Source organism: Sus scrofa, chromosome 14, assembly GCF_054392235.1.
Source record: "Sus scrofa isolate SSC_HxYL_T2T_F1_AM1 chromosome 14, Sscrofa_HxYL_maternal_Yorkshire_Landrace_v2.0, whole genome shotgun sequence".
Classification (NCBI taxonomy): Eukaryota; Metazoa; Chordata; class Mammalia; order Artiodactyla; family Suidae; genus Sus; species Sus scrofa.
Window position 1 is genome coordinate 55,189,778 of NC_139396.1, and position 22,284 is coordinate 55,212,061.

A 22,284-nucleotide genomic window follows, 5' to 3' on the forward strand; every position below is an offset into this window, starting at 1 on the left:
GGAGAGAATCTCTGTCGCCTGCCATGAGGTCCTCTCATTCCCTCTGACCGATATAGAGTAGGATTGAGGGGAAGAAAAGGGATAGGAGCTGTGAAAGGAGGGAGGAGCAGATAGCTGAGGGAGGGGCAATGTTGGAACTAAAGATGACTGACAGAAAGCTAGACCAATGGTGATGGGGGCTGGGCCCTGCCTCCTCCTCCCCATGTGTTCCTTCTTCCCACTTCCCTCCTGGAGGGAAACTATCCCAGGTGTGTCCTGAAGGTCTCAGAACTACCAATTAAAGGAGGTCTGGAAAGAGCCTTTGGTCTCCAGGGAGACAGAACAACTATCCCCACTCCACACCCCACTTCCCATTCCTGAGAGGGCAACTGCAGAAACCTGGGAGGTCCCTGCCTTGGCTTTCTTGACTAGAAAAAAATAAAGCAGAACCTTCTGAAATGACAAAATAAAGGTCAGAGGCTGCCAGCTGAATGGACTTCCAGGCAGAGTCTGACAGTCAAGCCACCAGCAGGAGGAATGCTGGGCTTTATTAACACCTCCCTCACCTCCACGGAGGGTGGGCCTGGGGTTGGCCCAGAGGCAGGCCCCACCAGAAGAGGAAATTTCACATCTCCTGTAGCTGCTGAACTGAATTCCAAAGTGAGGAGAAGCTGATCCAGGAGGAAGCTCACCCTCCAGCACCACCGGGTCTCTCCCCGGCTTATAGCTCAGAGAGGCCTGATCCCCACATGAAACCTCCAGGTTCCTCGGGTGGGCCCCCATGTGAGACCCCATGTGATCTGGGCCTCACCCACCTCCAGCCTCATCTCACACCAGTCTTCACACCATTCCAGAAATGCTGCCCTGCATGCAGTGCCTGGCCTGCCCCAGCGGTTTCTCCTCTCCTAGACTTTGACGGCGCTGTCCCTCTGCCTGGAATGCCCTTTTCCGGTCCGTTCCCATCTGCGGCCTTCACCAGGAAGCCCCTAATCATCCTTCCAGGTTCTCCTCCTGCTTCCTAGTCATTGCCCTCCTCCTCCAATGCGGGGCCAGGTGCCCAATTAGTCCCCTAGTGCTGCTGTGACCCATATCACACCCACCGGTGGCGTAAAGCAACAGAAATCTCTTCTCTCACAACTCTGGAGGCCTGATGTCTGAAATCAAGGTATCAGCAGGTCTGTGCTCCCTCAAAGCTTCAAGGGGAGAATCTTCCTGGCCTCATCCAGCTTCGGGTGGCTCTGGCTTTCCTTGGCTTATGGCAGCTTCACTCCATTCCCACATGGCCTCCTCCTTGTGTCTTTTTTTAAGGACATCAGTCATTGGATTTAGGCCCCGCGCTAACCCAGTATGATCTTACTTAACTAATTACATCTGGTTGGGCCACACCCCACTGCCCCACAAGCCCTGTACTCACCCAGCCTCAAGACCAAAGAAAGCCCAGTGTCAGCAACAGAGACATCAGTGGGTTAAAGGATGGGGAAGCTTATATGTTTGCGGCAAGGTCCTGGAGTGATACCCCAGCGTATTCAGCAGACAGCAGGCAGGACGTGGTGGCAGCCTTCACTAACAGGGGTAGGGAGAGGAGGGGAGGGGGAGTTCCAAGTTATAGAGGAACTGAAGTCAGGTTGGGTCATTAGTTACCAGGGAAACCAGCAGAGGAGCACGCCCCTCACGTATCATGGTGGAGATGTTCTGATCTAAAGCAGGGGCTGGGGCAAGCATGCAGGCATTTACTGACTAGGCTCTAAGAGGGAAGGTCAGTCATGTAAGGAGGGTGTAGGTGAAGCAGGCACTGGTTGAACAGGGGATGAACCGAGAGCAAGAGAACAGCCATCTTAGGTGGCCTGATCATGCACATCTGCAATGACCCTATTGCCAAATAGTCACATTCTGAGGTTTTCAGATAGACATGAATTTTGAGGGAAACTATTCAACCTCGTACAACCCCTTTACAGATAGAACCAGTATTGCTGGCTGTGATGAATAAGGAAGGCTTTCAAAAAAGAGCTGGGTCTCTGAGGTCGACTACTATGTCATAGGCAGATATTCCATTTGAGAGAAAAAAAAAAAAAAATGATTTGAGCAAACACCCAAAGGTGGAGAACCAGTGACCCCTTTCAATCTTCCCTGGTAGATGCACCTGATAACATCTTTTCCCAAGGCCCTGATGACCCCACCCATTCGCTTGCCCAGCTTAAAACAATCTGGCAGAAGAAGAGAAATACTCAACACCTTTCAACAGAGCCCATCAGCTAATAAAGCTGAAAGCAATATTATGTCACTTTGAAAGTATGAGCCAATACGTTTCTCAAGAAGCTTTCCATTCTAGTAATAACGTTGGGCTAGTAAACGGCTTGCCTCTCTCTCTCTCATCTGTGCATTTCTAAATAATGAATGTCAAGTCATCTTTGGGAGCATTAAATACCCAGGTGGCCCATGAATTGGAGAGCGGGCACATTATTAACTCCAAAGGCAGGGGCAGGGGAATGAAACCCAAAGCAACAGAGAGTGATGGAGTTAGTGACTTGGGGGTTCAAATATTGGCTTCATCATTTACTGACTTGTGATTGTGCGACTTCTTGAGCCTCAATATTCTCATCAGTAAATAGGAAGCATAATCACATCTCCTTCCCTGGCTCGCTTGGGGATTAAGTGCCTGGCGTCAAGTGAGCACCTGAATAAATACCTGGTGATATTTTTTTAGATAATTTTTTGTGTCATCAGATTGTCAGTTTGTTATTGTATATTTCCAAAACATATGCGTATTACCACAAAAAGCTGCTTACTTAAGCAGCTAATTTCTTGCCTTTAGGAGTTAAGATTCTCGGTTTAAAAGAGATGCACATATAAAATCAAAATAAAAACAATACATCCCAAGTGTGAATTGGAAATATCATTATGAACATGATGTAGTTTCTTCTAAAAAAAAATGTATACATTTCCTAATTGTCCTTTTAAAATCCCAGGAAACAACAGCTAACCCAGGAGCATTGAGCACTTCTAACACTCAGATTACAGCCTCAAATACCATTTTCCTAACCAAAGAAATCAAAGCTCCTTGGAGAAATGGCTGACTCCTGGCCTTGGGCAGAAAACATACAAGATGTGCCTGAAAGAAATATCACACCAGAGGGTAAGAAAGCTGCTGATAGATTAGGGTCATTTCCAAAGGACTCAAGGGTCAACTTCCACGTCTCCCACCAGCTAAAGATGGGATCATTTGAGCACTTATAAGGATAAAGCAATGGAGTTAAACACATCAAATATGTTAAAGATTTGTGAATTCATAATGGTATAAGCAACTGATTCAGTTGTTTCATCTAACCCTCTGTTCAGTGCTCTGAAGGAAGATCTAATTAGTTTCTATGTCACAGATGAAGAAATGGAATTTCAGAGAAGTGAAATCTCACACCCCAAATCAGTAAATGGGGGAGCTGCTATTCTAAACTGGATTGGTGACACTGCAAATATTTAATAAAGTTTAACTTTCACTTCCCTCCCCCCACCACATCAGGGCTAGAGGAAGGCAGATAATAAATGGTGAGAATGAGGAACTATTAAAGTTTCATCCCGCTGTCTCTTATTCCCTGGTTCCAAGCAACAGATGTTGGCGGCTGAGTGTGTAGCATGATATATATGTAAAATGATAATGATGAACCAATTATAACCACTCTTGTGAAAATCCATCAGAGCCATTAAATGGTCTTTGGTTTTAAAGTGGTCACCGGCAAGATGTTTCTAAGATGCTTCCTGATTCATGTCAGTACCTTCCTGCCCCTTAGACCAAAGTTTCTGAAAGAGTGGTCTGAGAACCATTTTTACCCATTACGTATTACTATTTAAAAGATGCAGATTCATGGGCCCCATCTCAGACATACTAAATCAACCTCTGCTGGGCAGAGCCCTATAATAAGTATTTTCAGTCAAGTTCCCTGGAAGGAATGGGAGAGCATTAAAATTTGAGAGGCCCTACCCAACATCCCCCAATTCTCATATGAAACACCCTGTGAGATCTTTCTGTTTCCATCCCCCTCCCTGCCCCCCCTTCAATCTACTCTCTATGACAGTCAGAGTGATCCGTCTAGAAGACACGTCTGAAACCGCAACACTGTTAAAAGCTTCCAATGGCTCCGTAATGTCCCTAGGACAGAGTCCAAATATGTTAGCTCCTTAATGATCTCTAGCCTTGTTTGCTTGGTTCCCACCACCCCACATACTCCTGGCACCTCTGTCACGGGGTACACTCTTCACCTTCCCCAAGTACACTCACACTTTTACAATTCCTCCAGAATGCCTCTGCCTACCACTCACTCTAACCCTACCTTGTCTGCCTGTCTAAATCCTACTCATTCTTCAAACGTCCTTCTGACCTCGCCTGTATTGGGTCTTCCTTGGTGCTTTCAGCTGAGTTGTTACCCCTTCTGATCGCATTACCATTCTCTCATCTCAAGACAGTAATGGGCATGTTATGGGCCTATCACCCAGCTTCCTATGCATCCCTAGGGAACAGAGGCCTGTGTGTGTTTCATGTACCTCCATCATCTGGTACAGTTCCTGGCACATTATAGGCTCACAGGGATTATTGAGTGAGTGAATGAGTTAATGAGCCAATGGCATCCCTTTCCTCAATCTCTACTCCATCATGGTACACACCCCGGCCCATCCATCCTCTGAACACTCCCTACCTTGCTTCACTCCCTCATTAATAACTATTTTCTCCCATGCTGGCTCACTGGGTCGGGGCTACGATCTTGGCAAAGGACATGATGGGTGGATATTTTGTCTTCCAGACGGCTCCTTTTAACCTAAATAACAACTGGCCCTTCTGTAGCACTTGACAGTTTGCAAGCTCCTTTGATAAGTATAAGCTCCTTACAGCAGCTCTTGAAGGCAGGCAAGGTTAGTATCTCCACGAAGTGAGTGTGTTTAACTCAGGGTGCCTGTCCTGTCCACATCCGCCGTTTTGACAGCCTGTGCTGAAGAGCTGTCCACAGGCAGTTGGTCATGTTGTATACTAGGAGCCTCCCCTCTGCCTACAATTGATTGGACCAGGACTGTACACTTGATTTAAGTGAGCCAATCAGGTTCTGTCTTGAGAATCTGAACTGGAAAAGAAAGAGGATTCCCATGAACATCATTTTGGGCATTTATTGATCCTGTAAGCTGAGCCAGTGTGCAGAGAAAAGCTGAAAGGAGGCACTAGTTGGACTCAGAAAGAAAGGAAAAGATAGTCTTCCTGGCTTCTGATCTCAGTTCACTGCCACAATGGGATCTTCTGAGAATCGGCTTTGTGTCCTGCCCTTGAATCTCAGGAGTCCCTTCATTGCCCTGCCAATGAATTTTCTGTCTTACAAGAGTTTCTGCTCCCTGTAAACAAACTAGCCTTGACCCAGATTGGGCTGTCAGCAAAAGGAAGAACACTTGGGAATCAGAAGACCTTAGTAGCTTTGCCACTGAGTGACTATGTGGCCTCAGGCAAAGCACGTCATCCCCTGGGACCTCAGCTGCTACCCTTGTAAAGGGAGCAGGGATAATACCTGCCACAGAGGATCAAATGAGTAATACATGCAAAAGCACTTGGTAGCTGCATAATTATTAAATGAAGTAACTTGCCCAAGTTCACTGTAATGGGAGGAGATTCAAGCATTATGGAGGGGAGCCAATAAGAGAGCTACTAGGGAGAGACCCAGTGCTGTTCAACCAGGTGTCACTTTCTCCAACAGCCCCCCAGGACACTGCCTGGAGACAGGAGGAAGGCTGCAATGGCCCCACCCAGAGGTTACCAGCTTCCAAGAGACACCAGCCTACACAGCAAGACCTGGTTACTCCATGGCTGATGGAGCCCACTGGCTCCCTCAAAGCATCAGTTTCTCTCTCTGGATTCCTTACTTCCAGGGGATAGGAATGGTGTCCATCTTAATAAGAGGCCTATCTCCAGAGGGCACAGGGCCTGACACACAGCAGACGCTCATAGCTGATGAGAAATACTCCATATTTCTCTGTTTCTATGTCTCTGTTGTCTCCACCTATGTTTTTTTTAATTGTTCTCTATGCCTTGTCCTGTGTTGTCTCCCTCCGCCGCTCCACTCTGTCTCTCTCCTGTCTCCTTCTCTGTCTCTCCCTCTCCCTATTCTCCCCCTGTCCCGTGTATCTGCCTCACTCTTACCCTCTCTCCATCTCCTCCCCACCTCACCCTACACACACTCACACCTGCCCCAAACCACTCCTTCACACATGCTCCCTTTGTTTAGGGCCCTCTGCCGTTGCCTGGTAACCGCCCTCCCCCAGCAGCCCCGCGGAAACCATAGCAACGGGCAGCCTAAGACACAGCCATTCGTCTCCGTTTTGTCCATTGGTTGCTCGCGGACACTCCAATTACAGGTACTCCCGTCGGCGGCGATGCCTTTGTCTGCAGCCCATTCAGAGGGAACCGACTCCCGGGCCCAGAAGCTGCAGGGCGCTGCCTCACAAAGCCACTTTTGTGCCTCCTTCCAGCGCCTCCCGCCGCGCTCAAGGACAAGGCGAGCTCTGAACTTACGCTCAGACTCCCTACGCTGACGGAGGTGGGGAGGGGAGCGCCGGGTATATGGTCCTACACACAGTCTCAATAGCCCGTACTAGAGAATAACCCGTACTAGAGAATCAAGGCCTGGAAAGGCGGGGAGGGGACTGGCTCTGGCTCCCACAGTGCTGGCTGCGTGCTCCTCTAGGCTGTGACCTTTGGTCCATTCCTCCAGCCAGTAGGGCGTCTGCAAGCCACAGCACCTTCCCGCGTCCTGACCCCTAGCCCAGTTCTCCCTTCTCTTCGCAGCACCCTTCTTTCCTGTTCCATCATCAGAACCCGCTCCACTGCCCCCTGCCTGGCTACCACGTGTGTGATTATGTGTATGTTTCTGGAGTGGTCTATTCAATTCCCATGGCTTCTTTAACAAATTACCACAAACTGGATGACTTAAAATAACACATGTATTATCTCACAGTTCTGGAAGCTAGGAGTTTGAAACTGGGGCCTCAGCAGAGCCATGCTCTCTCCAAAGGCTTTAGAAGAAGATAATTCCTTTCCTCTTTCTAGCTGCTGGTGGCTGCCAGCATCCCTTGCATTCCTTGGCTTGTAGCTGCATTGTCCCAACCTCTGCCTCCACCTTCATATGGCCTTCTTCCCTGTTCCGTGTCTTCTCTTCTTCTTATAGAGACACTTATGGTTGGATCTAGAGCAAACCCAGGATGATGGACCCTCCAGGTCCTTAATTACACCTGAAAAGTCCCCTCTTCCAAATGAAGCAATATTCATTGCTTCCAAAGTTTTGATATAGATGTGTCTTTGGGAGGCCCCCATTCAACCACTACTCCATTATATTTTCGGTAACTAAGGTCCAAGCTCTGGTTGCTGACAATTTATAATCCATCAGTACTTAGGAGAAACAAGTGGCTACAGTTCTAAAATGTTTCATTTTAATTTTCCTGATGACTCTGAGAAGGGAGACTCTGTTATTCCCAATTAGAGTTGAGGAAAATGAGGCAGGAGAGATGAAGTGATTTTCCCCTCAAGTCACAAACTTGGGAATGAGGGAGAATTCCCCCCCAAAGCACCCTGCTCTTTATACCTACGAGTATGTGCACAAGCCTAACCCTAACCCTGCAAAGCGCCTTCTTTCTCTGGATTTCCCTGGCTGGGTCCATTCATCCTTCAGTTTCCTTTGCACTGGATGTCCCTTTGCCAGGAAGCTGCCTCTGCCTGGCAGGGCCATGTAAAACCCTCTTTTGGTTTCCCAGGCTCCTTCTGTTTCTCCTTCCTCTCAACTGTGAATTCCTTGAGGGTAAAGACTGAGTCTAGTTCATTGTTAGATCATCACCAGCTTAGCATGGAGCCAGACATGGAATAAGAGCCCCATAAATATTTATTGAAGTGAAATTATGTGTGTAACGGTATTGGCACAGACATTCAGCTGAAACATATTAAAATCAATTATTTTATCATCATTATTACTTTTCAAACTGAGACTTCAGTCCCACTGAAATCCCGGTGTGGGAAAAGGTTAGTGGATACTTATTCCTAGGATTCAAATAATTGCAAAGTTTTAAGACTTGGATAATTGGTAAAGTGCTGGTGCCATTAATAAAATGCAGAGAATCAATAGTGTAGACCAATGCTTATCAAACATTAATGTGCACACAAATCACCTGGGACTTGTTAAAAATGCACATCCTGTTCAGTTGGCCCGTGACAGGACCTGAGATTCTGCACCCACAAGCTCTCAGATGATGCCAACGCAGCTGGCCCTGGAGCGAACTTGAGATGCAAGGATGCAGCAGATTTCAGCAGAAGGTCAAAGATGATGAGTTAGGTTTGGAAACGCTGAGTCTGAGTTGCTGGAGTGATTTTTCGAATGAATATTTCAATGAGGCAGCTGTAAACACAGGCCAGGATTTGGAGAGAGAGACATGGGCTACGGTTTCTGATATGGCACATATGGGATGCTGATGAGCTTGAGTATGGGCAAGAAAAAACAAGGATTTGGGGGAGGTACCCACAACTTGGGGGGGTAAGGGAGAGAAATAGAGAAGTAGTTGGAGAGAGGAGGAAACGAGGATAGTGCAGAGTCACAGGCCAGCTCACGGCTGCAGACCTCATGGACAGTGAGCCAGGAACTTACTAATGAAATCTGCGATCTTGAAATGAAGGTTTTACTAGTGGTCCAGAGGTGTGTAGTGGATACTGATGATTCCAACCCCATGTACCATGGGCCCTCCTGAATTCACCTGTAGCTGCTACCAGTAGTTTCCCCAACAACTGTCTGTCTGTCCTCTCAAGCTGAGGAAGCCCTCCAGCAACAAGGGAGCTTGCCTGGCCTCAACCCAGCTGTGTAGGGGAGTTAACACCCAGGGGGCAGAGGGGAACTCAACCAATCCCATGTGAGACTGATAAATACCCCAGTTCCTCTGTTCTCTATGGGATGGTTTCTCAGTAGAATGAAGCTCCAGTTGCCCACAGCAGTCAGCCCCTCAAGGGGACACCTCTTCTTGGTTTTTCTACCTTCCCCATCTTGCTTTTCCTTTCCCTCATCATCCTTCCTGAGATCACCTCCCTAATAAATTCGTTGCACTCAAATTCTTATCTCAGGGTTTGCTTTGGTAGGGGAGCACTCACCGCAGACAGGTTAGTAGCCATAAAGCAAGGGATTAAGTCTGAAAGGCTAACACAAAGAACAGGTACATTAATATAAGAAATAAAGTCGGAAGGCAGTCTTGCAAATAGCCCCTCATCCACTAGCCCAGGCAAGTAATAAGCTGAGTCAGGCAAATCTAGGGATTAGATTAAATGATTTCTCCTGGATAAGGGAAAGCTGGGGGTGGTGGGAAAGGCAGGGAGGGAATGGACTACGAGAGAACTGCCCGCACTCCCTCGCCATCACCACAACCACCAATCAATCCACTTTGATACTTGTCCACACACAAAAGAGCAGACCTTGTCCCTGAAAATGGGCCAGGCTTGAAGGAGAGTGAAGTTTGTCCTGCCCAGTTCCCTTCTCTAGAGAGAGGCGCTGGGTGCAGCTGAGGTTGTTTCTATATATAACACACAAGCACAACTAATAAAACTGATTGTCAAGCACTCTGCAGATCTAAAGTGCCACATAAATGCTAAATAAGAAAATTAATCTTAGCTACAAAGGACTCACATGGTGAGACTGGAGTGGTTTTGAGACGGTGCCAAGGAAAGGGGAGTGAGGCCATCTCCTGCTCCCATGCCCCGCCTTCACTTTCCCCTCAGTCAATGTAGGCACACACACCCCTGAGGAGCATGCTGGTGCTCCCTCGTGCACCCCCCATTCCCCAGGCACACTACATATACCCCACACAAGCACACACAGACATTTTCATAGCCAGGCATATATACCCAGAGGCACCCTGGTACATATACACTTGCCAACACATCCCTCCACACACCCCACACATATGCACATAGCTATTCATATACACCTAGATGCACACCTAGTCCATACATTCACCCACAAGTGCTCACACACAAACACAACCTACCTTCTAAATGCCCCCCAGTAACTTCTTATACACATGGTCCCAGATTCAGGCCCTGAGGACCCCTCAGACACAAAACACCCCCTTCTACACACACCATCATGCACTCAGTCTCACACATAGCCTTCAGACACACTGCCAGTCGTCGTTTGAAATTCTTCACACCTTTCTTATACTAAAACCATCTATCTGTACCCTTTGTCACATAACTTCCTCTCACTGGGGACTTACTTTACTTCCCTACCCGCTGAAGGTGAACTTGGCCACCTGGCTTGCTTTGGCCAATGGAATGTTAGTAGGTGTGACACAAGGAGGGTTTACATTTGCTTGTGAGCTCTGGTTTGTTCCCTTGCTCTCTTGTGATTGGCCAGGTGTAGATAGGCTCCTTCAGCCTGAGCCCAGGATGAACCTGGAGCAGACATGAACTTCATGAACACTGGTAACTCAGCTCAGCTGGACCCACAGCCTGACGTCAAGCTACCCAGCAGAGCCCAGTCTAGATCACCTGCACCACGGCTGACCCCAGACCTGGAAGTCTGAGACGAGACTAGAGGTTGGAAACCTATATAGCTCATGGACCAAATTCAGCCTCTGCCTGCTTTTGTAAATAAAGATGTATTAGAACATACCTATGCCCATTTATTGATGTGTTGTCTATGCTGCTTTCACCCTACAAAGGTAGAGCTGAATAGCTGCAACAGACACTGTATGATCAATAAAGCCAAAAATACATACCATCCACAAAAAAAGTTTTCCAGCCTCTGGAATGAATGCAAATTTTTGTAAGTCATTGAGTTTTGGGGTAGTTTGTTACACAGCATTTTTCTGGCAGTAGCTGATTAACTTATATGTATGAATACAGATACTTCAGGTATTTTCTCACATCCATATAGTTTTATTAACATGTACCTGTAAGGGCTCATGTTTCATCTAATGAACCCACCCACAGACACCCTCAACAGACACAAACACAGATACCCTTTCATGATCTGTATATATACGTGTGCCCACATACAGATCCACATACAGACTTACATACAAGTGCACACACCCACATGCCTAAGATATTCCTACACAAAGGCACATACACAATGTTCCCACATTCACACATTCTTCCACATAGGCCTGCATATTCCCACATGAGAAATGAAAACATATTCATACTTTCTTTTTGGTCTCGCTTCAGCTTTCCTGTTTCTTAAAAAAAAAGAAAGAAAAAAAAAAGATTGAGTAGTCCAATAAGTCCAAAGTCTTCCATAAAAATTCTTTGGGCTGCCAAAAAGTATTCCTGCAAGCCTAGACCTCAAAGGACTACAAACCTTGACTATGACCCCAAGAACCCTCCTTAGGAAAGAGGAAGTAGGCTATCAAGAGTTTGTACACAGTGGTAGCCATGACTCCAGTTTGTGATGTTGAGAGCAGAAGAAGATGCAAGACAACCAAATGGGCAGAGAGACAACCTGTTTAACAGACTGACTTCACCTTCTGCCCCAATAACCCCTCTGTCTCTATAATTTCTTCCTTTGATCACCTTTAGCTCACTTTTTATGTCCTTTGTCTGGTCCTCTTGCCTGTACTGCTCTGTGGCAGCACTTGTAAATTGTCTTACACCGCTAGATAGTTGCTATGGACTGAATTGTGTCCCTCCAAATTTCCTATGTTAACAACCTAAGCTCCAATGTGATGATATTGGGAGGTGGGGCCTGTGGGAGGTAATTAGGTTTAGATGAGACTAATCCATTATGGGATTAGTGCCCTCATAAAAGGAGACACCAAAGAACTTGTTCTCTCTGTGTCTCTCTGTCCCCCGTTCTCCATCCCTTCCCTGCCATGTGAGTAACCTGCCAGAAGGTAGATTCTTAACCAGATCCTTAACCCACTGAGCAAGGCCAGGGATCGAACCTTAATCTATAAGCCAGGAAGAGAACCTTAACCAGAAACTATCCATCCAGTTTGGGACTTTCAGCCTCCAGAGCTGTAAGAAACAAACGTCTGTTGTTTAAGCCAGCCAGTCTATGGTATTTTGTTACGGCAGCCCAAGAAAACTAAGGCAATAGTATTTCCCGCGGGTATGTTTCCCAAGAAAGCAAGGTCTATAAAGGCAGAGATTTTTGTTTATTCTAAAGCCCTAGCATGTAGGACAGTGTCCGGCACATAAGCAGTACTGAATAAAACAACTGTTGAATAAATGAATGAAAGCACTGAATAAATGAATGAAAGCACTGCTTCAACAGCAGGATTAAAAACATCTTGAGGACAGCTTTATCTCATCACTTTCCTATTTCCCAGTGAACAGTTCACATAAACGCAGGAAGAAAGGAAGACAGAAAGGAGAAGAAGAAAAGGAAAGAGGGAATTGGAGGGAGGAAAAGAAGAAGGAATGGGGGAAGAAAACTAAAGAAAATGAGAAAGAAAACGTGAAGGAAGAAAGGAAAGGGGAAGGAAGGAAAGAAGAAAAGAAGGAAATGAAGAAAAAGTTTGAAATTCTTCATCTATCTCTACCAGCTGTGTGTCCTTGGACACATTACTTAACCTATCTGAGGTTCGGTTTTTGTTTTTTTGATAAAATGGAGGTGAGAATAGTGGCTAACGTGGGATTTTTTGAAGATAAAATGAGATGATACATTCAACAGAGTGGGTGGCGTGTAGTAAGTGCTAAATAAATGCAGAGCTGCTGTGAGGATGATAATGACGGTGATGGTGGGGGTGATGGTAATTAACACCTGAAGCAGAGGGGCAAGAGGAAAAGAAAAGCTAATTTAGAATCAACCCCTTCTGAAGACACTATTCCATGGTGCCACCCACCTCTGTCTCTGGCCTCATTTCCCCCTTGTTTGTGCCATTCTCCTAGGCCAATGGTTTCCAACCCTGGCTGCCCATTAGAATTTCCCTCGGAGCTTTTAAAACTCCCGATGCCCAAGCCACAGTCTGGACTATGGTACCTAGCACTTGGGAAAGGCTTAATAAATTCGAGCTGTTACCTTCCATGATTACCAAAATGGTAATCGCTTTGGAAACATTACTTTTCCAACAGCTGTAGTGGCAGAAGAGCTTCTACAGAGGCCCCTGGGCCAGCACCCCACCCTCGCCCCTCAGAAACCCATTGGCAGTCTCCCAGCACCAACACTGGCTTAAATACAATGCAGCACCCAGGTCTGCCCTATTTGTCAAGCACAGACAGAAAGTCAAACATCAGATTTTCCAGCTGGAGAGCAGCCAGCTGAGCCCACGCAGGAACACGGCTGCTTCTTGCAAAAGGCTCTCGCAAGACCCTAGGAATTCACAGAGCAGGCAGGTCCCAGGAGGCCTGAGACCTTAATAAATCACAGCACCCTACCTAAGCTAGAGTAGGAAGGACTTGGCCTCTTGACCACCTTCATCTGCAACAACCATCTTCCCACTTTACAACAGAGGCTAGGTGGAGACCCAGGTAAGGGATGCACCTGGAGTACAGAGGACCAGCAGAGCAGGTAAGCATATAGGGGCCGGAAGCCAGATGACTTATGTTCAAATACCAGCACTGGCAGTTTTAGCTGAAAGATATTGGGTAAGTGGCTTCACCTCTCCAAAGCTCCAGTTCCTCAGCTGTAAAATTGGCATAATAAATAACCTCCCTTGTAAGGTGGTTTTGAAGATTAAAGCTAACCAAGAGGGTTGGTTGTAAAGTGTTTGTCACTTAACCAGCACATGATAACAGGGTCCAGTTCCTCACTGCATAAGTGTCAACATTTATGGATCTTCTTTAAACATCTGAAGGATCTGGACTTTTTCCTCTGTCACACGCATTATCCTATTTTTTCCCCCTGTTCATTCCTTCTCTCCTATTATGTAATCTTTTAAAAGTTTTAAAGATGCAACCCAGATTGGTTATATCTAAGGTCAAAAGTCACACATTAAGTGGTAAGGCTGAGATCTGAACCCAGGCAACATCTAGAATCTACACTCTGAGCCACTGCTTCGGATCCCGCGTTGCTGTGGCTCTGGCGTAGGTCTAATGTGGTGGCTACAGCTCCGATTAGACCCCTAGCCTGGGAACCTCCATATGCCGTGGAAGTGGCCCAAGAAATGGCAAAAAGACAAAACAAACAAACAAACAAACAACAACAAAAAAAAAGTGCAGAGCTGGGAGCTGGACTGGGTCTCGGCCGCCCAACTGCACAGTGCTTCTAGCTGAGCTGACATGCTACAAACACTTCCAGCATAGGTCTGTGATGCTAGAAGCTTCTGCTGCTAACTTGCTCCTCTCAGCCTGTTCTTCTGTACCAGCTCAAGGAGGATGGCTGCAGGAGCCACTCACCAGCCACAAGGCGGCTCAGTTGCCTCCTGCATGTCACTTGCTGTCCTCAGCTCCCTGAGGGAAAAAAAATGCCGCTGGCTCTCTGCAGCTATTGGCTGTTGGAGGAAGGCTGTGGTCTCTGGTCCTTCATACCAGCTTCACACAGCACTGCGCAGGCAGAAAGAAACGTCAGTTTATGCTCTGCATGGTGCAGACTGTGGAATAGCTTAGCAGGTAGGGATGAACATGACGGCTGCCTGGAAAAATTCCCTTAAGAGTCAAAGTGATATCAGCCACCTCCTCTCCCAGGGAAACAAGCTGGTCACAGAGCTAAATGCAAAGGCAGGGTCCCCAAGGTCAGAGGCTCCTTAATTCTCAAAATGAGGAAATGTAATGTCTATGGTATTAACACTAGCTGGTCTTTACTGAGCACCTACTACATACAAGGCACTGTGCTAGGTGCTTTTGCACTAATTTCTCTATAATCCTCACTCTAGTCTAGAGACACACACCATGATTAAGCCTCCTTTACTGAAAAAAAAAAAAAAAAAAATGGAGGTTGGGAAGTCTTGCTCAGGGCCACATAGCCAGAATTGGTTTTCTGACCCCAGAGACAGGGCGTCCACTTACTGCAGTGTATACCCTTCAGAGAGGGAAAGTGGCTTGTCCCACTATTCTCCAAGTCAGTGATAGGCTGAGACCACAACTCTTGTGCCCTTACACCAGATTCATCTTAAACATCATGAACTTTGCAACTAGTAATAGACACAGATAGAAGATGAGTCACAGGGCCAGAATTAATAGTATAGTTGTCACAAGCATGTAGATGGAGAACAGATGGCTGCTCATCATGGCCATTTTCTCCCTCTTTTGCCAGGAATTGGTTTGGGAATGGGACAGGGGACTGTTTTTGGCCAATGGCTTATTAGAAATATTTCCTTGTTCTTAAAGAGACATAGTCAAGTGGAGGGGGGAAGATGACAAATTAGGAGTATGGGATGAACAGGTAAACTAGATAAGCAATAGGTATTTACTGTATAGCACAGAGAATTATATCCAATATCTTGTAATAACCTATAACACAATATAATCTACCCAACCCCCTCAAACATTATGCTGTATACCTGAACCTAACACAATATTGTAAATCAAATATACTTCAGTAAAATAAACAAATAAAGACACAGTCAAAGAAGGCCTTTCATCTTCCCTGGATGTTGTATCTGGATGTGATACCTGGAACCACAGCAGCCATTCTGTGACTTTAAGAAGAGTCAAACTGAAGGCAATTCCCACGAGTTTAGACACTAAAAAGAATCCAGGTTCACTAACATGGTTGAAGTGCTAATTAACTAACTACAGAACCAGATGTCCTCCAGACTGCCTGTTAGGAATACTACAAAAGTCTTTCTTCTTTAAGTACATTGAGTCTTAGGTTTTCCACTACTTGCAACAAGAAGCACCCTCACTAATACAATGAACCTTAAATTCTGGTGTCAAACTGCATGGGTTCTAATCCTCATTCCACTACCAATTAGCCATGTGAGCTTGGGCAAGACTCTTGACCCTTCTGAGCCTTGGTTTTCCTCCTCTGTAAAATTTCCTGGGTCATAATAATCCAGGGTCATCATGAAGATACAATGAGAGGATAAACATCAACACGCTCTGCATTTAGAAAAGCCTGAGGTATTGCTGAATATTATTGTTGTTGCTGATGCTATAGACTCAGCAGGGCCAGAAGAAGCCTGGGGCATGCTAGGGGGCCCAGAGCCTGGCCTTGTTCCTGGCTATGGACTCAAGGAAGGAAGCAGCTGCACATACTCAGATAAGGCTACATTTGCATTCTCCCAGCCTCTCCCGCCCCATGATCTGCAGGCTGAGCCAGCCAGCAGCCCTTCCCAGGGGCACAGGGCCAGAAGTGAGCATCTGACAGAGGGAGGGAGGCTGAGGTGGGGGCTGAGAGTATGCTGCACCTCAGCCATGGAAGCCCCACCAGAGAACCTCACATGCCAGTAACAGTATAACCTTCTAGCCAGGCTATTCTGACAGTCTCCTGGGTGGCCAGATCCTTTGCTTTCGGCCTTTCATGCAACCTTTGCTGAGTTGTTATGAAACTCTAGGAAGGAGATTTATTCCTATTTTATGGATGAAGCAACCGAAGCTCAGAGAGGTTAATAAACATGTCCAAGTTTAAACCACCAGAAGTGGGAGGGCCAGATCTGTGTGATTCCAAAGCCACACTCTTAACCACTCTAATGTAGCCACGAAAATCAAATGTGCTCCAAGCTGCATGTAAAGAAGAAAACATGAGCAGTTTTGGGAAGAGCTGGACTTTGTTTTCACTGACCTGACCTGCATGGAGCTCAGTGCTCAGCCTACGAAAAGCGTTCAGACTTTAACTCGTCCTACATTTTGCCCTTGTCATCCTATCCTATCTCAGAGCTTTCCTTGTCCTTCTGTGTCCGCTCTCTCAGGAGGGGTCCTGGTCCCCAGGAGAGAGTCTATGAGGGAGACAATGCTCTCTGAAAATGGCTCAAGAAAAGTGGAGACAAGACCTTTCCCTAAGAGTCTGGGGGCCCCAGAGAGCCAGTGAGAAGAAGCATTTGGGAGCAGGCTGGTTGTTCCCTGGCTGTGACACTCACTCCCCATCCGGATGTGCTCTCTGCCACCCTCTACACTGCTCTCTGCCTCGGAAGCCTGATCCGTCTGGATGGCACCCATGGGCTCTCTGTCCTCTAGCTTCCCAGTTTAGTCAATGGGACGTACAAGCAAGGTTGGAAAGCTAGAAGAAAAAGGTGGAGGTATTTCTCCCATCCCCTCTCCTACTTCCTAACTCAGCACTGCAGTCTGGCTGTGGCTAAGTCCTTCCTTAACTGCAGCTCCTTCTGGCCTCCTCTCCCTGGCTCCACCTCTCACCAGGTTCTTTTCTGTTTGTTTGTTTTTGTTTTTGTTTAGGGCTGCACTCGCAGCATATGGAAGTTCCCAGGCTAGGGACTGAATTGGAGCAACAGCTGCCATCCTACACCACAGCTACAGCCATGCTGGATCCGACCCACGTCTGCAACTTATACCAAAGCTCAGGGCAATGCCAGATGCTTAACCCAGTGAGCAAGGCCGGGGATCAAACTCACATCCTCAGGGATACCAGTTGGGTTCTTAACCCACTGAGCCACACGGGAACTCCTCACCAGGTTCTAATTACCCCCCTCCTCTCCTTTCTGTTCAAGCCTAGGGGTGGTAACTGCTGCCAACTATTGCTAGTGTCTGGGTGTCTTAATATCCCTCATCAATTCCCCTCACCTTGCCCACTCCTCCATGGGTCATCCTTTCATCATATGTTCTTCAAACTCTCAGCTCTCTGTTTCATCATGGGGCCCTGAGCGTTGTGACGTGTGTTCGAGAGGAGGCCAGACCATCATATGTTCTCAAGAGCTTGTATTATCTTGGCTCAGCTATACAGTAAACTGCTAGGGGGAGGAGTTTTAAGGAATCGCCAGTGATTGATGAGGCCTACTGATACTGACAGGAAGGTAGAGCTTGGTGGCTGGGGCAGTTCTCTATTTCTGAAAGATTCAGGCTTTGACAAGCCAGATTCCATCTGGTATAGTCTTCCTGGCTGCCAGTGACCTTCAGAATGGTAAAGAGAAAGCAGCCTGTGGCACTGAGATGGTACCCATTTCTCCCACACAGTAGCTACATGGCACTTCTATTTATTGATTATTTTCTTTTTTAGGGCTGCACTTGCAACATATGGAAGTTCCCAGGCTAGGGGTCGAATCCAAGCTGCAGCTGCCAGCCTACACCACAGCCACAGCAACGCAGGATCCCAGCTGCATCTGCGACCTATACCACAGCTCACAGCAATGCCAGACCCTTAACCCACTGGGTGAGGCCAGGGATCAAACCTGCATCCCCATGGATACTAGTTGGCTTCGTTTCTGATGAGCAACAATGCAAACTTCCTATATGGCACTTTTAAATTGACAAACTACTTTTTCATAAATTCACTCAGCTGAGCCTCACAATTATCTCGTGAGGCAGATAGAGGAAGATCACTTCCCCTTATTTTACAGATGAGAAAATTAACACTGAGAGGAAGAAGGGACACATCTGAAGTTTCCTGGTGGCCTAGCAGTATTCAGCGATGCCACTGTTGTGGCTCAGGTCACTCCTGTGGCACAGTTTTGACCCCTGGCCCAGGAAATTCTGCATGGGTATGGCTAGAAGAAAAGAAAGAAAGAAAGAAAGAAAGAAAGAAAGAAAGAAAGAAAGAAAGAAAGAAAGAAAGAAAGAAAGAAAGAAAGAAAGAAAGAAAGAAAAAGAAGAGATGCCTTTAAAGCCACACAGTCTGAATTCCCTTCTGGCACAGTGGATTAAGGATCCAGCATTGTAGGAACATGTTTGATTACTGGCTCAGGAACTTCCACATGCCACAAGCATATCCCCCTCCCCAAAAAAAAGAAAAAGAAAAAATTAAGTCACACAGCCCCAGCAGGTATCAACCCCCAGCCATGGTGACCCCAAGTCTGTGGCTCCTGCCAACACATTTCATACTTCTAGCCAGTGTACTCTCTGCTTCAGTGGCTGAAGGATAACTTGGAAAACCTAAGAAGGCTGTCCTGTCCTTAGACTCAAAAAATAAATAAATGAGTAAGAGCTATCTAGCATTTGTTCCCTGAGCACCTATCACATACCAGGCATTAGGCAAAATACTTTACATACCCCTTATCCCTTTTAATCCTCAACAATGCTGTGAGGTAGTTATGATCATCCCCATTTAAATGTGGAGGAAGCTGAGGCACAGGGAGTTTAAGTGATTTGCCCAAAGCTACACATCTAGTAAGCAACAGGCCTCAGATTTGAGACCAGACCCTCCTTATGCCTCCTGTGCTTAACCATTGCACTGAACTGACTCTGGGCCAAATGCTCCAAAAGGAGAGCATTGACATGATGGATGAGAGAGCTGTCCTTCCCCGATGCCAATGCCTGGAGCAAAGTTAGCAAGTGCAGTGAACTGCATGTCGAAATTTGATCATTCTCTAGGCAGCACCTATAGCAAGGTGATTTCTGGTCCCGCAAAATGCTGTTCTTGACTTAGGGGGAGGGGTGAGAGAGTCGAGTTTTCATGGATGTAATGGATGATATGGCATACATCTTAGAATGTGTTCTGGGAGTTCCCATTGTGGTTCAGCAAGTTAAGAATCCAACAATGTCCATAAGGATGTGGGTTTGACCCCTGGCCTCACTCACTTGGTTAAGGATCTGGCATTGCCATGAGCTGCAGTGCAGGTTGCAGATATGACTTAGATCTGGCATGGCTGTGGCATAGGCAGGCAACTGTGGCTCCAATTTGACCCTTAGCCTGGGAACTTCCATACGCCGTAAGTGTGGCCCTAAAAAGAAAAAAAAAATGTGTTCTGACATTTACTGGGTCATTTCATCCTTACCATAACCTGTTGGGAACAGAAGACAAATCTCCCCTATCTTATCCTTCTTTAAAGAAAACTTGAGTATGCAAAGAAGTAAAGAGATTTGCCCAAAGTTATACAGCTGGTAGGGGTGGAGCCTGGATTCCAACTTCCATAGATCAGGCTCCAAAGCACGTGATCACTCCACTATAACCTGCTATTCAGCTTAGGGTTGGAATCTGAGAGAGAAACACTTGTCCAGAGTCACACAGCAAGACAGCGTTGCTGGGATTGAACTCAAGCAACACGACATGCTGCATCCTGTCAGCCACCCAGACTTTCTCTTCTCTATCTCCTTCTCCCTTCCTAGCAGTTCTCCTCTCCTGGGGCTTCTTTCCCTCCAGTTTCTCCTCTAAGAACAACTAAAACTAGGAGATGTCTCCCAACCCATTTCACCCTTGGACAGAAATAAAGGAGAAGAGGAGACTGATGAGAAGGGGGAAAGCGTGATGGGCCTTATTTGCATGAGCTGGTGATAGCATGGTTTCCTGAACTCCTGGCAGTACCCACATGCTCTCTGTCTGCAGGAAGGAGGGAGAACAGCTGTGTGTACATCTGCCAGAGGAATTCTTTAAAGAACAGAGATGATGCTATTTTTCTACCAGCAGGGCAAGTGCTTGAGGCTCATTTGGGGTTCATTCTCTCTCTGTCTGAGGTTCAGGTCTTTAGAACAGCTCTACACACAGAGCAAGGCTGTAAGGCAGGAGGTCTCTCAAGCAAGTTCAGGAGCCCCCAGCCAAATTCATGTAACTGACTATTCACAGAGGTTGCTTACAAACAAAATAATAGCTAAGACACACTGTATGCCAGGTACTCTTCTAAGCCATATACATATATCTAAATTCATATACATATTATATATATATATTAATTTAATCCTCAATTAAATTATATTAAAATTATGTTGTATTTAAAACATATAATCCGAAAAAATCTCCATACCATAACTACTCTTATCATCAGTGGTAACTCAAATTTTTGTGTGTTCAAGAATCACCCAAGATGTTGTTTAAAAATCAGATTCCTGGACTCCTGCTCTCTGACATCAGGAGGGCTAGAGAGCCGGGGAATCTGTTTTACTAAGCTTTCCTGTTTGATTCTTGTACAGGTAGTGGATATATCACTCTGTGAAAAAGACTAGTAAAGAGATGCATTCATGTGCAAATTTTATGGGGTTAAAACTATATGCCACCACCTGGGATAGGCATATAAGAGTTGAGGAGAAGTAATTACTGGATTGTTACCTGGATGTTAACTACATTCCACACACCTTGATAAATGCCTTATATCCATTAATGCTTAATTATCACAACAACCCCCTAAGTCTGATAATTCTACCTCCATGTTACAGATAACGAAACTAAAGTCCACAGAAGTGAGGTAACACGTTCAAAGCCTCAACTGTCCAAAGTGTCACAAATAGCAAGGAGAGGAACTGAGATTTGAATGAGGGTCTGTCTGATTCCAGATACTGTGATCTTAACCATGGACGCGCCTTTTCTACCCTTGTGGAACTCAGAGACAAATGAAAGAGCCGACCTAAGGACATAAACAGCCAAAGCAACATAGTAAAAAATAAAAATAAAAATAAAAATAAAAAGAATTAGAGAGTTTTATAGTTCTAAGAGTTGTGAAGGTTAGTAGGGAAGATAGATTATTTCCTATCAAAGGACAATTCTGGTAGGCTTCTTAAAGGAGGTGATATTTATATAGGGTCCTTTTTAAAAGGGTAGGATTTGAACATGGTAGTGATGGGAGTTGTAGGGAAGAAAATTCCAGGAGGAGCAAAAGCACTGATGTGAGGAAAAAACAGAGATTTGATGGGAAACTTGAGCAATACCAGTAGGTCAGTGTGAAACTGTAGGCAAATCTGAATAGCTCACTCCCTCGTCTCTTTCAAATGTTTATTCAGATGCCATCACCTCCACAAGGCCTTAGCTGACCATCCTATTTACGGATGCAATAAAAATTTTGCCCTCCCTGTTCCATTATTCTGCTTTACTTTTTTTTTTTTTTAACAACACTTTAACCTTCTAATATATATTTTGTCTTTTTTTTTAAACTTCTCGCCAGACTCCACCCATTAGAACATGAGCTCTAAAAGAGCAGGGCTTTTGTCAGCTTATTGTTGAATCCTGGTGTCTATAATAGGACCTGATATGTGATAGAGGATCAATTCAAATTTTTAAGAATTTGAAGGAAGCTAAGAAGGAGCATGAAGGGAAAAGAGTGCTCAGAGATTTCAGCACTTCGGACAGAGACCCACTGTTCCTGGTTCAGGGAATTGCACCCCTCGCTGCCCAACTGGTTGCAATTTGGTAGATCTGGAATAGGGTCCTAAATTTTTCCCTCCTTCCTTCCCTCCTTGCTCTCTCCCCACCCCCTCCTTTCTAACTCTCCACTGATGAATTTAATGTACATCCAGGATGAGGGACTTGTTATATGTCCCGCTGTGGGCAGCCTACACAAGCCACTCCTATTGCAGATATTATTAGAGTTTCCAGGATCCTGATATTCTGACCAGTC

General features: G+C 46.0%; 1 protein-coding gene across 25 annotated transcripts in view; it reads right to left on the minus strand.

Annotated features, from left to right (window-relative positions):
- Positions 1-22,284, minus strand: part of SUDS3 (SDS3 homolog, SIN3A corepressor complex component) — a 423,529-nt gene that overhangs the window by 73,031 nt on the left and 328,214 nt on the right. The gene's annotated exons all lie outside the window — the stretch shown is intronic.